Source organism: Ailuropoda melanoleuca, chromosome 13 (assembly GCF_002007445.2).
Source record: "Ailuropoda melanoleuca isolate Jingjing chromosome 13, ASM200744v2, whole genome shotgun sequence".
Classification (NCBI taxonomy): Eukaryota; Metazoa; Chordata; class Mammalia; order Carnivora; family Ursidae; genus Ailuropoda; species Ailuropoda melanoleuca.
This window is the reverse complement of record NC_048230.1, coordinates 34,430,562-34,442,228: the sequence shown is the minus strand read 5'-3', so window position 1 is coordinate 34,442,228 and position 11,667 is coordinate 34,430,562.

Here is an 11,667-nt window from a genome sequence, read left to right as displayed (position 1 = left end):
ACCTGGTGAATATTTGTTCAGCTGCTGAATTAAACACTAAGTCAAATACTTTGACATAACAACTGAGATGCAAATGGATAAAATATTTAATTTGCTTTAGAAAATTAATTTCTCTCCCTTCCTCAGCTCCCACTTTACAAACCACTAGTATGTACTGTCGAGGAGGGAGACCTTCCTCTGCCCTGTGGTCCTTCTATCTGGACTTTGGATCAAACCGACATGAAGCAGGTTAGCAGGAGAAAATCAAATGTAATGGGCATATGTGCGGGGAATTCACACAGACTCGAAATTCCAAAGGCATTGAGGCAACAAGAAGCTTCTAGGAGCTAAGGAGAGGGGTAGGGTCTGAGGATACAAAGGGGAGGTAGGCCATTAACAGGAAGGAGAAAGGAGATGTTTGGAAAAACAGGGTTGCCCTATTATGCCCAATAAGTTTGTTAGGTAAAGGGGAGTCTCTGTTAAGGGCACAGGCTTTCCTTTCTGATGCAAATTTAGGCAGTTGAGGGGGAGGCAGAGAGCTTTTCTTGCATCTGCTGGGGTTTGATTACTTTTAACCGAAATTATCTTTATGCCCAAGGGGTCCACTTGCGCAGTTTGCCCTTGGCCCCTACAGGCATTTGTCAGAATATAGGTGACAAAAAGTCTGAAATCACACCAGAAGGAAATCAAAGTACATCTTACATTGGCAAAAGTTGGGTCCCTGGTCTCAAATCCCTGTTCTGGCTCTTCCCAGTTGCATATATGGTGATAATAATAGTCCCTACTTCCAGGGCTTGGTTCACATAGATTAACATATACGTGTTTAGAACGGTGCTTGACAAGTGCTTAGTTTTCAGCAGATACGAGGTTGGGATTATCACAATAAGAGCAAAAAATAAAATAAGACGAGTCAAGAAAAAGCAGTGTGGGTGCTGGGTGCTCCTGGGGACTCTGCTGGTCACGCATCTTTTTCTCTAAAGGGTCAGATCATGAATATTTTAGGCTTTGCAGGCCACATATGGTCTCCGTTGCATAGTCTTTTTTTTCTCTACAATTCTTTAAAAATATAAAAATCACTCCTAACTCATGGGCTGTCCAAAAACAAGTCAGATCTAGCATGGGCCAAGACAGAATCTTCACTATGATAGTTAACAGAAGGAAGTTAATCACCGTAATAACCAAACTGGTTAAGATCCCTTTGTGACACATGTGGCCACTGTACACACTCTATCTACCCAGTATACCCAGTCTTGTCTCATTCACAAATATATGAAGATGAACTAGGGTTGCTGGAGGGGAGGTGGGTGGGGGGATGGGGTAACTGGGGGATGGGCATTAAGGAGGGCACTGGATGGAATGAGCACTGAGTGTTATACGCAACTGATGAATCACTAAATTCTACCCCTGAAACTATGTATGTTAACTGAACTGAATTTAAATTAAAAATTAAAAAAGAAAAAAACACCAAGGCCCATTAAAAAAAAAAAAAGATGAACTGTATGAAATTGCCAGTTCGGTAGATCAAGAAATTGAATATTGGTGATTACACGTGGCTGGACCTAATAGTAAAGCCATGTGACCTGACACCTGGATTCCTCATTGTCTTATGATTTCCTCTTTCTGTTTGCAGCTGTAGCATGAAAATAAATTGTCTTGATGGGAAAACAAAGCCTATCAAACTTCATGTTTTGCATATCGGAAACAAAAGGCATAATAGTTCCGGTTTGGGTAAGTTGGGGTTTTTTTGTTTTGTTGTATTCACTTTGCAGCCAACTGTCTTCGCAAAACGCAGTCATTTCCTTCACCTCGGTTTTCCAGATTCTTCCCTGATTGCTTCTTCTCCTGATTTAGGATTTACTAGTTTCTTACCTTTATTCCACCATCTCCTTTCTAGCTTGCTTGCCTTTATTTTTTCTACCCTGAAGGGATTACACAGCCTTCCAAGTTGCCTGGCGGGAAGAAGAATGGTTTTTTTTCTCGGAAACAATAAGGAAAGGGAGAGAGTAGGTGGGCGTTCTGGACAAACATGAGCGTGGGGCCTCCAAGGGTTTTCTATGCCTGAACCGCACAGCGAGAACATCTGGTGCTGTGTGCAGCTGTAGAAAGAGCTGGTTTTTTTTTAAAAAAAAAAATAAACAAAGCTCTACTATTTAAAGGGGGACACGGTGGTTTTGTTATTTCAGTTACAAGTGCTCCCTCTTCTGTCAACCTTTAGCATTTGTGCTCTCTTTGGGCCACCCTGCGCATCCAAGAACAAGTCCTCAATTTAGATAGTAAAATGATGCAGGATAAAGTTCTTCACCCGTGGAAGCTTGAATTATGGAAGCCGTGGGAAAGAATACTGAACATACTGGAACATTCCTGGGGTAGTGACAGCCCGTACTAAACGGAATGCCCCCGTTGGCTGTGGAGGCTGTGGTTCTGTGCTATTTGGATGGCCTGGCCACCTTTTGCAAACATGGGCCAGTTTCCTGGTGGTTAATCTCTAGCTCTGATGGTTTCCAATGATTCCTTGTGCATTGAGTCACGCTTCTTTGATGGCTTGTTTGCAAAGCCCTGAAATTTCCCATTCAAACAACCCAATGCCGGCCCACTGGCTCTGTGACCCTGACCCAAATCCACCCAAAGGCAAGTGCCTGAGAACAAACTGTTCATGTTTCTGCTTCCTGTTGCATTTTTCCCTTGAATCTTTTTTTTTTTTAATGCCAAGGAGCCTTTTACTTCCAAGACTTTCCCAAGCACATTGGTGGGGTCTTCCTCGTTTAGCTAAGCACTGCAAATTTTCAACATTAGGATCTCATCTGGAAGTCAGATGACTTATTAGGTGGAGCCCAGGCTCTGGCTTTCTGGTCAATCTGAGTGATTTGGGAAAAAGAAACAGGGAATTATTACGGTGGTTGGTACATTTTTTTTAAAAAAAAAAACATATTCTCACTGGGATGCTCTGACCCTTTTTGTAGCAAGAATCTATAATGACCCACATCGCACTCAAGAAATACTCAGGAGAAAAACTTTCCATCTGAGGGAGGAAGAAGCCTTGGAAATCACTAAATTCTACCCACTTGGGGCATGGACATACACTTGTCTTCTAAAAAATAAATCAATAACGCCCAGAGGAAGAAAAGTTCTATTTTTTAAAAAAGCACTCAAAATTTTAACATGTCTGACTGTGAAAGGAGAGTTCTGGAAGTTTCTTATTTGCCTTCTTTTTAAAAACTTTTAGATTAAAAAAAATGAACTTTTAATCCAATCACTTGTTCTTAAATTTGGGAATACTATTTTGGTACACTCTTTACTCCAGTCATCGCTCTCAGAAATCCTGAGATAAGTCAAGATTACCAAAAGGACACTTTATTTCCAGAAGTAACCCCAGAATTAAATTTCTTCCTTAGGCCTGGAATTTGAAGGCTGGCTTTGAATTCATCTTGGGATCTAGCATTCATTAGTCAATTACTGTAGACTAGAACAATAACCCTACCTGCAACAGAACTCACAAAAAGGTCATGGCTCTGGGGACCTACAAGTGTCACCTGATGTTTAGGGTTTGGTTGAACAGTGGTAAAGACACCAAAACGTGGTTTTCCCAGCAAGCGTGATCTGACATCCATGGGACTAAACCCAGAGAGTAGTTGTCTTTCGTAACTTTGATGTATTATGTTTTCCTTGGCGTGACTATTGTAGGTAAAGTCTAGGAGGCAGAAAGATGAAACATGATAGATAGCCCATGTTTACAGCACAAAATCTTGGGCCCCAAGCCCAAGAATCGGTATGTAGGAGCCCTAATATGTACATTGTCAAAATTTTGTCAACTCTGGTTTATGAAAGCAAAGAAAGACAGCAGAAAGTAATGGCTGAAATTCTGATTTTCGTTCAGATTGATCAAGATTTATCCTAAGGATTTATCGAGATTTATCTTGTGGTCTATGGAACCACCACATAAAAGGGAAATACAGAATCCTCCAAACCTCTTATTCACAAACGAAAGCCTTCTGTTCACAATGTTGATGAAAATAATGATACGAAATTAGCCACTTACTAAGCCAGTGTATGAGAAAAGCATTTTTCTTGCTTCCTGGTCTTACTTGGATTCTGATTGTTCCGATTGCTGTCTATGTAAGTTTCAGGTAGATGAGGCACTGGATGTTTTATTGAGTGTCTTTCTCTCTGCTTTGACCTGTACTCATCTACTTTTCTGCTCTTTCTCCATCTGACTTTGTGAGAAAAATATGAACAACGTTTGTAAACTATAAAACCCTCTGCATGGCTGAGCTCCATTACTTGTTCTCTCACTCACTTTGCCCCTCGATGCATGGCCATCACGCGTGCTTTTCTTGCTGATATGACTCTCCCCCACCCCACCCCCATCTCTCATTACCTAATCATCTGCTACGGATCTTGGAGTGATATTAACATTTTTGTTTTGAAATGAGGGAGAAAGGATAGAAAATTCAGAAGCTGTTGGCTTTCCTCTTGCTTCACAGAACATTTAGTATTGCTCGATGCCTCATTTGAGTCCCAAATATATGCATCACAAATAACAAATGAAATGCCTTACTTATCATGTGAGGACTACCTCAAGAAACTGCCCGGCAACTACGAATGACTGCACTTTCTTTGTATCTTGTCACAAAGATCTCTAAGTCAGGCTTAGAACTGAATAGTTGGGACGTTACTTCTTCTAGCTTGGACGTTTTAGGTAAATGTGATGTTTGGTATTAGTTGCTGATTTCATGCAGCTGTTGATACAGTTTTAGACTTTAGAGGTAAATAGCCAAAAAGTATTTCCTCTCATTTCTTCATTATCTTTGCAGTCTAGGGTCCCAGGGCCCATGTGCTAGTGTTCTCTAAGCTGATGTCTCTTTTGAGCCACAGGATTCCCAGGACATAAGGAGTTTTAAAATGAAAGGCACACCGACACATCTTTCCTGACTCAATCCACAGTGAGTGGCCCCGTCTGTGCTATATGATGGCTCACTGTGGCTGACACCATAGTCGCATTTCCAGTCTGTAGCCCTTCACACTTAGTCTCCTCTTTGAATATGAACTCTGCCAGTCATTTATCCTTTCCTTTCATAAGCTTTAAAATCTTGAAACCCAGATGCAAGGCTGAACTAGAATTTTCTCTGGCTATTAACACAGACCTTTTTATGTCACCACTGAGCTGCCGGTGGGGGGCGGGGGGGTGGCGCTGGTGGGAACTGGTGGGAACTTGTCACTATCCGTAGTCCTTCACATTCCCATGTCTGTCCAACCTTGATCTCCTCATGTACAATATATGGTTGATAAGAGTACCTACTTCATAATTGAATCACAACGATTGAGATGATGACCAGAAAGCCTAATTCAAACATATATTTGCATCCTGATAAGAAGTCAATAAATGTTAGCGAAAGCATCACCACCATCAGTAGCAGCCAGCTCTGAAGAAGAGTTCATGGCAATTCATGGACACTCAAAGCTTTGACGATGAAGCCATCATTTCTACTGACATACTGTCACAGACATCACTGTTTGTTGACTGCCTCAAATATATTTTTTCATTGTCAGGTGCTCGTAGCTTGCTTTGATTTAATTTAATATATCTATTTCAGTCAAGAGGAGGAAAATAGAAAAAAGGAAAGAAAGCCTTTCAAGTTGTATGTAATAAAGTGGACAAACTCTAAAATTTAAACTTTAGCACCATGTGGCTTTAAAATAGTGAACTGTAGCACAGAATATAAAATTCTAGAGCACGAAGAGAAACTTACATGAAGAAAACCTGACCGTCTCTGATTTGAATGTTATAAATTAACGGCAGTCAAGATTAAAGATCGAATATGATCAGTGAAGAATAGATTTGGACTTCATCTTTCAGACGGGCTGGAAAGGAGATTTTGGTGCTATTAAGTTCAGGGGGTGTGGGGTGGGGGAGAAATGCTGGTAGATACAGTGAAAATTCGCTTCATTTCAGCTAGTATGGGTCTGTGCCTGCATTTTTATCTGTGAGTATCCTATTTCCAAAAGAATGTGTTCCATTCTCCCAACATGTTTGTTTTTCAAATCACCTCCCTTGTTGGGGTGGGGGCTGGGGATGAATATATATTTCACCTCCCTTGTTGGGGTGGGGGCTGGGGATGAATATATATTTTAGTCCAACTTGCTATTATGTTTGTACTCAGTTGGGGAAGAACAGAACTATTATTCCTGCTACTCCAAGCATCAAATGGTGGGACGACCTCCATCGTATTCTCGTGCCAGGACCCAGTGTCTTACGGTACCTTGAATAAAGATAATGAATATGTATTTCATAGCAGGGGTTTCTTAAAGCTCTAATTCTGTGCTTTCCACCAGGAATTCAGAACTTGTCAGAATCAATTCCACTCAGATGTTTACTATGCTTAAACTACTTGCAAGGAGCAAGTGAGCGAGATAAATAGAGTAGAAAAAAGTTTTCACACCAAAGGGACACGTTCTTAGAGTGATAGGGACTTTCTTTGCTTTATGTGAAAACAACAATCCCTGGATCCTCATTCTGTTATCCCCTTTCTACCCAGTGTTTCAAGCCACTGCACTCACAGAATGGTCACATGACCCTGGCCATCAGTATCTTGGAGACTGTCTTACGGTGGTATGCTCTGGTCCCCTCGGCGCTGCTGGACACTGGTACGCGATGAGACACAAACACAGCGTGAGCTGGATTTGTGCCAAGGGAACAAGCGGTCCCTTCTCTAGGAAGCTTCCATCCTTAGAACTGACATTTCATCAAAGATGGGCAATCTTCATGACAAGGAAACCCAACTCCTATCACCCTGTGGGGTGACACAACATTCCATTCCAGTCTCTGCACACGGGCCAGGACAATGCACTCTTGTTTCATAAGAAACACAGCAACTCAGAGCTACAAATAACCCCTTCACCTAGTCAAAGGATCTGTCTGTGTGGGACCTTTTCGCTTGAACCCAAGGTCAAGGCAGCCTAACATTTTAAATGCACTCCAGTGGCAATTTTTTGTTGGGAGAGATGGAGGGCACTTGTCACAAGTATTGATCTTAATTAAATTTTTGGACATTTAATATTAATCAAATCAAAGAGTGGAGAGATGGTTCAAAAAATGAGGGCCCCCCACCCCCATGAAACTCTACAAAACTTTCATCAAGGGTGAAAAAAACTAGTTCATCCATTGCTGAGCAGGAATAAAAATTCTTGATGACACTCATTTTAGTCTCCTAATCTCTTGTGAAAAGGGCAAGATTGTCAGCATTTTTTCTGGGTCTGGTATGTCTCCTCTTTTTAAGAGCCGATGGCATACAGAAAAAAAAGAGAGAACTCCCTAGGAAAAAAATCCTGCTGTCTTCCCTGAAATTGGACCATGAACTTATTCTATCATCATATGATCTATCTTCAGTCCCAGGACTCAATGTTGCAAGATCCCTGAGAGCCAAATGCCATAAACTAGATGCCATCATCGCCAAAATCACCATCTGCCTAAAAGATGTCTCCTTCCTGGAAAATGCCCCCCTTTGCTGGAATATAATCTGAGGCCTCCTGAGTCCATACAGAAACTTTACATTGAAAAGCCCACATGATAACATAAGAGTCTTCTGGGATTTGTTAGAACGAGATCCAGTCCCCTGACAGTTGGCATCCAAATCACAGTTCCAGCTACATGTACTCATAACTGGAATCAAGTAGTCAGTTTCCTGATTTGGAAATTGTGTAATTGCAAAGACTTTACAAAGCTTTTTCCCAACATAGAAGTACAAGGCAAGATTACATTATAGGGTATTCCCATGCAAAAGAATGAAAGTGGACCTATTAGTCACACCATATGCAAAAATTACCTCAAAATGGATCAAAAAACAAACCCAAGAACTAAAGCTATAAATCTAAGTATAATATGTATACATCTTAACAACTTTGTATTAGACAATGATTTCTTAGATACTACACAAAAACCACAAGGAAAAATTAATAATTTGGATTTCAAAATTCAAAACTTTCCCGTGTCAAAAGGCACTATCCAGAAATTGAAAAGATAGCCCACAGACAGGGAGAAATTTTTTGCCAATCAAACATGACAAAGGTTGAGTACCCAAAGCATATATTTAAAATATCTTGCAACTCAACAAAAAAGATAAAATGCCCAATTTTAAATTAGGGCGAAGATTTGAATAGACATTTCTCTAAACAAGATCTACAAATGGCCAATAGGCACATAAAAAGAAGCTTGCATTATGAGGCATAAGAGAAGTACAAACCAAACCAAAATGAGACAGCACTCTACACCCACTAGCATGTCTCCAGTTAAAAAGGCAAACAAACAAACAAACAGAAACCAGAAAGTGTTGGTGACGACGTGGAGGTCCTGGAACCTTCATACATTCCTGTTAAGAACGTAAAAGGATTCGGCACCATAAAAAAAAGTTTGGCATATCCTCAGAATGTTAACATAGAGTTACCATATGACCCAACAATTCCACAGTAAACACCTCTCTACCAAGGGGGACATTAAGTGCAGGTTATACTCAGATCTGTGTGGCTGCTGGCTGGCTTCGGAGCAGGAAGAATCAGGGTCTGCCAGTATGTGAATGCTCAGGAAGAAGAAAACATGTCCTATCAGCTGCTGGGGAAAATTGGGCTCTGATCCTGGAAGGGTTAGGAAGTGAGGCTGTGGTCCTGGGACTATGACACAACAGGCAGGGATTAAGATCTGGGAAGCAGAGATTGCCCCGAGGTAGACTGAGTCTCAAAATCATGGTGCTGCGGCAGTGTCTTCTTGTTGTAAGACAGATAAAAGGACTCCGAGCCCCACTAGTGAGATCCCACAGGGGAGGAGCAGAGTATCGAATTCTCCGCAGGCTGCAACGGCAAGTTCACTTTCCCTTTGGCCTGACTCTGGGCCAGATGCGATTAGGTAAAACACCGTGAGTGTTGGATAGAGTGAGATGCCCGGGGCCTGCAGCTTGGGTGGTTGCAGCACCTGGCTCCATCTTCTGCAGGAGGATGTCTGGGATGGATGGAATACTTGCCTCAGCTCAGCCAGCTTTCCCCAAAGAGGCAACTTCCTTGACTGTGTTGGCCAAACTTAAAGGATAGAGCCCCCCACGGCTGGAAGACAACTCCATGAAATGTGCTTGGAATATCTTGAGGCACTGAAAGACTTTGGAGTCTGGTTGGGTCTTACATTGACCTTTCTGAATTATGGTAATAGAGAATTCTGAGACCTCATCTAATATTTGCACCTCAGACTCAAATTATAGGAAGGAAAGATGTTTTTTAGACTCTTTCATATTTGCTGGAGGGTTTTTGCAAACAGCATATGTCTAGGAATGAATAAGCCTGTCTAGAAGGCAAAGACCCCTAGAGTTTGAGTGGGACCCCTTGGCTTCTAGAGCTGAATCTGTCCCAAATTATTCCATGCATGCATTTCCCAAGATGGCAAACAGATGTTCTGTGAACAAAAGATTCTAAAGTCAAGATTGGACAACATTGGGTTAAACAAAGTTACATTGGTTTCTTTTGGGTACATTATAGATCTCCCAGAAGGGCACATAATAGACAAGTCTTTTGTAAGGAATTTAATTACATAGAGTTTCATGGAACACATTTGTAGGAAACATTAGGAAGTGAAAAAGGCATTTCACCTGCTTTGAAAGACTTCTCATGAAAAAGAAAAATACACCATCATCCCCAGTATCAATTTCTTTTAAGGTCCTTACTTTTTAGACTCCTTTCAGCCTAAAACGGGCAAGTTACTGTAGGGACTGATAACTTTCAATCACAATAAAAATTTTTCCCTGGTGTAATTAGATCACTTTAAGCCATACTTTCACGCTTTCTTTTTCTTATTCCATCAGGAGAAATAGATTAAAACACATCAGCCCCTTCCTATATTTGAAAGAGCCCCTACAGCCCATTCTTCCCATACAATTTTTTTCCAGCAAACAAATAAAAAACAAACACATGGATTTTATGTCTAACGAATGCAGTCGAAACCAAACTCAGTCACTGCATACTGCAGTAAAAGTAATAGGTTTAGACTGTACAGATGTAAGTGATAGAAGTAGATGGAGGAAAAGAAGGAGTGCCAGGATTAGACAAGGAAAATAGTGCAACTTGAGTAGATGAGAGGAATTTACTGGGCTTATAAACCGTCCTTTAAACTAAAATGCATTATCTGAGCCCATAGTAGACTCTTAAAAAATAAAGAATGAATGAACAGTTGAATAAAGTAATATACTCAGGGAGTATTATATTCCATGCACAGCAATTATACGCCTTTTTTTAAAAAGTGTAAGCAATAGAGTCTGTGGGTGATGGAAGCAGCATTATTTTTAGCGGAGTGCTTTTTTCTCATTTGTTTTGCACCACAATCCCGTAAAGGAGGAAGAGAAGGTATAATTATTCCCACGTGGGGAATCCATTATTTTGCCAGTTAAACAGCCGTGCGGTGCTCTAAGGGCAGAGAGAGCAGCCCCAGGCAGCCTCTGCCCTCACGGCACAGGCAGATGTCCCATGGACGAGGAATGGCAAGTCTCAGAAGGTTACAACGAGTACAAAGAGACCTACAAATAAGGAAATAGAATCCCACAGGGATTAAGTGGTTTACCCAGGGTCAAAGGATAACTGGTTTGGTTTTAGAAATATCATCAGAACCCATACCCTCCCACTCTGGACAGGATGCTGTGTGGCTCAAAGAAAGCAATCACGCCCACTGATTTATTTCTGGTGAAGTCATGTTGTTTTTTTTTTAAAAAGAGAAACATTGACAAATGACTTGGTTACAGAGAGAGCCAACAGGGTAGTAAGAGGGCACAAGCCATGTCTTTTAGGGAACAGTTAGAAAACTGGGTCTGGTTAGCCTTAAAAGAAAAATTGGTAGAATGAGTGCCAGGATATGTTCATAGCACTCAGGTATTTGAAGGGTTATCGTGTGGATGGAGGGGCATTAGACTGAAGAGCCTAAGATCGATCCAGGTGCCCAGCAGCACAGATGTGCCCAGCAGGGTTAAGATGAAAACGCTCGGGTGACAGGGTGAGAAGACAGGGTCCCTCTGGGGCCATCCACACGCACTTTGGGTCAGCGAGAACATTGTAGTTCAGTATGTGAACCCTGGGTTAGTCAGAGGGCTCAAAGCAAGCTTCCTGCCACGACCATCACCACTTGCTAGCGGTGGTCCCTGTGGACAAATTAGCTAATTTTTCTGAGTATTAGTTGCTTTACCTGCAAATGGGAAATAATAGTACTTGTCTCAGGTGCTGGGTGCAGCGTTTAGTAAGGTAAGGCACATAACTTGTTTTGTTCAGTGCCTGGCATGGGAAGCCGTGGGCATATATTAATTACATAAGTGGATATCCATTTAATGAATGGATCATGAATGAATAGAGTGTTGAATAAGCAGCATTAGGAGCTCAGTTAAAACAAAAACCTCACGTGCAGGTCCAAGGATGAACTGAAAGACGAATCAATGGACCACTAGCCCTAGTGACCTTTGCAAATAGCGTGTCTACTATCTACTCATGAGATCGATTCCTGTGCTGGATAATCCTTGGACCGAATATTCTCTAAAATCCTTCCCAGGTCTTAAATACCATGAGAGTAAGAAATGTCAAACGGTCTAATTGTAGAACTCAGGGAGTTTCTATTCCTCCAGGGCAAAAGGAAAGGTCATGGCAAGGGAATCATGAAGCTGTTTCTTTCTAGAAAAA